Genomic DNA, 5,508 nt, shown 5'->3' on the forward strand with positions numbered 1-5,508 from the left:
TAATTAGAATGCATGCACTCTAATTAAAATCTTTTAATTCTCTTTCTCGATTTTCGCGCATTTTCGGTTATTCGACAGCCGCCCAAGGCGTCGCGTGCGACGCCGGTCGGCCACTTACGCTCGTTCCTTCCTCCGTTGGCTCCTCGTATTTTCCATAACATCGAAAATAATTTCTATAATTATTTAAGCGTATACTTAAATTTCCGTAATTATTCACCGTTGAAAAAGTATTAATTCATACTTAGGTAAATTATTCGTTCCTTAAAAAAAAATATTCTGGGATTTACTTAAATAATTTCCCCCGATTAAATTTAAATTTCCGGCCCAAAGGATTTAATTCCTTAACCACCTTATTCCTCCAAAATTAAATAGTGAGCCCCATCAATTAAAAAGAAGAGCCCAAAACTCAACTTAATCTTCCAATAATTATTAAAAGGCCCATCAAACAAACCAATTAATCAAGGCCCAAACTTTTTTTAAAAAAAAACACATTGCCCAAAAGATTAATTCTCTCTCTCTCTCTTCCCTCTCTCTCCTCCCTTCTTTCTTCTTTCTCTCTCCCCGTTTCTTTCTCCTTCTCGGCCACCACACAGCAGCCGGCGCCGTCGCCCTCTCTCCGGCTCGACGACGTCGCTGCTGGAACCGTCGGGAGGTCGTGAAGCCATCGTTGCCTTGCCGCCTCCACTCGTCGCCGTCGCAGGGTCGCCGGGAAACTAGCACATCATCTATGAATACCAGGACGAACTTGTCCAAGTATGGATGGAATACTCGATTTATTAAGTCCATAAATACCGCCGGTGCATTTGTCAGTCCAAACGGCATTACTACGAACTCATAATGCCCATACCTCGTTCGGAATGCCGTCTTGGGTATGTCATCCCTTCGTACCCTCAACTGATGATATCCCGACCTTAAATCCATCTTCGAAAATACTCCTGCTCCCCTGAGTTGATCGAACAGGTCGTCTATTCTCGGCAGAGGATACTTGTTCTTGAGAGTCAACTTGTTCAATTCCCGGTAGTCTATGCACATTCTCAATGTCCCGTCTTTCTTCTTCACAATTAGCACAGGTGCTCCCCACGGCGATACACTCGGTCGGATAAAACCCAAGTCCAGTAGTTCTTGTAACTGGATTTTGAGCTCTTCCAACTCCTTCGGCGCCATCCTATATGGTGCTTTCGATACTGGTGCGGCTCCTGGTTCCAGATCGATAGTAAACTCCAACTATCGGTCAGGCGGAGGGCCTGACAACGCATCGGGAAATACGTCGGGAAACTCCCGCACCACTACTGCATCTTCCACTTTCCTCTCCTTCTTGTCATGTCCTTGTAGATACACAAGATAGGCCGGACGCCCCTTGCTAATCATCGTGGTTGCTTGAAGTGCCGATATCACACAAGTTCGTTGATTCATTGAAATTCGGTGGAAGGTAGAGGGCTCCTTTCCCGGGGTTTGTAACGAGATTTGCCTCTCTTGGCATCGGATAGTGGCATAGTTTTCAGCTAGCCAATCCATCCCCAGAATAATGTCCACATTATCCATCGGCATAACGTGCAAGTTGTGCGCCACTAAACTAAGTTCCCCCACCATGAGTTCTATGTTCGAGCAGGATTGTGAAATTTCTACAAGGCCTCCTACCGGTGAGTTCACATTCATCTTAAGTTCAAGTTCATCAACAGACAGTCTTAAAGCATTCACGCAGGAGTGCGATATAAAAGAGTGCGACGCACCCGTATCAAGCAGAACAGCAACAGGCATGTCAAGTAATGTTCCCATACCTGCCAGATTATCTCGTTTTGGCTCTCCCTATGGGGCTTTTGCTTGGTGGCGCCCCAAGGCATAGGCCCTAGCTTGAGTCGGGTATGGCTGGCGACGCTGCTGCTGCTGCGGAGGTGGTGTAGGATTCCCTCGAGGCCCGTTCGGCATTCCCCCACCTCCAATATTGTTGTTGCTCGGGCACTCTTTGGTGAAGTGTCCAACTCCACCACACTTGTAGCACACGTTGGTCCCGACTCTGCACTCTCCCATGTGGTTCTTCTGACATTTGACACAAGGAGGTGCTCTCTGACGGAAATCTCCACTTTGGAAGGGAGCAGCTTGTTTGCCTTTTCCCTGGGAAGAGTTTGGGGTACTCTGGAACCTCTTGTTGTCGAAGGGTGCGCGGTTCCCGTCCCATTTCCTCTTATCCCGGAAATTATGCTGTGAGGGCGGCGGTGTTGGAGTAGTGGGTGTAACCGTCCTTTCCCGTGGCATCGCTTCCTCCACGTCCAATGCACGAGATAATGACTCGGCATACGAGAGTCTTCCACGGCATGCCAAAGCCATCCTAATTTCGTGCCTCAGACCGGCACAAAACTTCTCCGCCATCTTCTCGTCGGTGTTTACTTGCTCGGGTGCATATCGAGACATGTCTCATAGGGCACGGTCATATTCTGTCACAGTCATCCGCCCCTGTTTTAAATTGTAGAACTCGGCCTCCTTTGCATTACGGTAGCTCCTTGGAATGTATTTGTCATACAGTTCCTCCTTAAAGTCTTCCCACGTCAGGGTGTCTAACTGTTCCTGCGTCATTGTCCGTTGCTTAGTCTGCCACCAGAATTCTGCAGACCCGGTGAGCTGATAAGTCACGCACGATAGGCGCTCCTGGTCAGTGCACCTCAAGAACTTAAAGATGCGTTCTATGGCCCGAATCCAGGTCTCGGCCTTGGTTGGATCTCCCATTCCATCGAACATGGGAGGACGTTCCTTTCGGAACTCTTTCTCGATGTTCCATTCCGGCTGTGGCGGTGGTGGAGGTGGTGGTGGTGGTTGTCCTTCGGGACCCACACTGCTTTGGGTTTCGTTTCTTGCCCCATTCTCGTGGTGAACTGCGGCACGTCGGGGAGGCATTCTGTTCAACACATGCATTAGTATAAAAAAAAACCAACTTTACCATCACCGCTCCACACAACCTTTCCAAAGTGATAACACAACTTTCCATACACAACATGGTAAAACGAACACAACGATAAAACAACGGAAGCTTAATTATCTTAAAACCAACAAGTACGTGTTTCACAAGGTCTTTGAAACAGGGAAGGAAAAACAACGGCAAAAGAAACTACTACATAGTTCGTCAAAGCAAAACATTCGAAACTAACAAAACAGCAACAGAAGCACTACTCCTCGGGAGCTCTCTCGTAATTCGCCCCTTCCTCGCTTTCAACCTTAACCTCCCCTTCAAGGGGCTCTTCTTCGGGGTCTTCCTCATCCTCCATGGGATCCTCCTCGTCTTCCAGGGTATTTTCCTCCTCATCACTCTCCCGCACATCGATAGTGACGTCGATATGCTCATCGACCACAAGAACTTCCGTCGAGGGAGGTGCGGAGGTGCGCATCCCGAGCCTTCTCCTCTTAGGGCAGTTCGGTTGGGGCGTCTCACTCTCGTACCGACCCCCGCTGTAGGGACTGCGACCCGATGAGGACGCCTCCTTCCTAGGAGGAGCATAGGGTGGCGGTCCACCACGAGCATCGACCAGTGCTTCCAAGAGAACCTTCACAAAACCATGCATGTCTCCCTGCATGCTGTAGTCGGGAAGCTTATGCCAGATGTATGACCGTGAAGCCTCGTCGGCCCACCTATTCCAAGGTGCCGGTAGTCCATCAATCAATCTCTTGATTCCCTCATAGTGCCTCACTCCACAGCCATGAGCATCCCGCCAAAAGGTCAAGTAATCGGCGACACAAGATATCAAAGGGGCCCTCGCGTCCCTCTCGAACTCGCGATACATTCCCACCGCCCGCAATCCATTCTTGACGTACCTTCCCCTTAACGGTGCGTGGATCGTGATCGCCATCTACAAAAAGTAAGTTCCCTTAGCAACCAATCGTAGAAAAAGAATAAGCGAGGTAGAAAAGATAAAACGCGTAGAGAACGTCATACGTGTTACCGTTCATATACTTGTCGATTTCCATAAGGAAAAAGTCATAAAAATTCTTTTTTTTTAAGTTATCATCTAAGGATAGATGTTTCGTATTTTATAAACGTGGTACTTTTAACATTTCGTCTATCCTTCCACCTAATGCTAATCGCGCTTCACAAGGTTTTCCCTCGTCTCGTCATTTCATCGTCCTTTGGAATTCGCGCCCTTTCCGCGCCCCATTCGTTCTATCACTTCCAACATGCTTCGTTTCAACTTTTGCCTTCTTTCATGTTGAGCGCGGCGAGACGGAGTGTTGAGCTTTAAACGGATACTCTTTTAGTCTAGCGAAACGAGTCTAGACTAGATTGAATAAACGACTCTCGGTCCAGAGCGGAAGGGAAAACACGGCTCTGATACCATTCTGTCACGACCGCACTTCCTAAGGATAGGAAGCACGGAAAAAAAATCGTGACTAGTGGGGGAACTAAGAAGCGGGGAAGAAGGGGGAAATAATCAATTCGAGGCAAAACATCTTAACAGTCAAAGGCGAAATGCCATTTAAGATAACTATCATTTCAATCCCGAAGTTTACAAATGAAAGATAACAGAGTTCGACCATAAAGGAAGTAACAGAGTTCAACCGTTCAAAGGAAAATAACAGAAATTCTGAAAAAAACATTAGGTAGCGGAAGCAATTTTGAGAGTTTAGCTACTACTATGTATGAAGACATAATAGTAACCGGAACAGTGATTTAATACGTTCTTGGATCATCGCTCAACATCCTCCGCCTCCCGACCTCGCTCAACCTGCACATAGGGAAAACATATGCAGGGGCTGAGTACTTGGTGCACCCAGTGAACTCATGCCCAAAAACATTCACCGTTAAGATATGTCAAGCCATCATCGAGTGAATCTCGGGTTTTACTTTTAAAAGGCCGAGAGACACTAAAGTTCATTTCCTTAAAAAGTGTCCGCACGGACTAACATCATCCTCCATCATATACCATATCTGTACCATCACGTGAAACGAGACTGTGGCCACAATCTCGATCACTGGACCGGCCGACCTAGGGGACGGCTCACGATCCCCATTAGTGCACTAGTCTAAGTAGGGCGTAGACCCTAGTTAGACCCGAATTCGTTAACCATCAAAGTCTAGTAGAGTTTTGTTCTAGTAGACAAACAGATATGCAGTTTCAAAACATAAACACGGCATGACATACTTATAGAGACATCCTTATAACACCGTAAACATATTGATTTAAAAATAAACGTTAAAGAATAAAGCCCACCTCAAAAGCTTATGATTTCCGTAAAATTCCTCGTTCTGACTTTTAGCGTGCGTGCGAACCACCTTTTCGGAAAACACATAAAATTCATATCAAACTTCTGTAACGACGATAATTAGAATGCATGCACTCTAATTAAAATCTTTTAATTCTCTTTCTCGATTTTCGCGCATTTTCGGTTATTCGGCGGCCCTCCAAGGCGTCGCGTGCGACGCCGGTCGGCCGCTTACGCTCGTTCCTTCCTCCGTTGGCTCCTCGTATTTTCCATAACATCGAAAATAATTTCTATAATTATTTAAGCGTATACTTAAATTTC

This window comes from Salvia splendens, chromosome 16 (genome assembly GCF_004379255.2).
Source record: "Salvia splendens isolate huo1 chromosome 16, SspV2, whole genome shotgun sequence".
Lineage (NCBI taxonomy): Eukaryota > Viridiplantae > Streptophyta > Magnoliopsida > Lamiales > Lamiaceae > Salvia > Salvia splendens.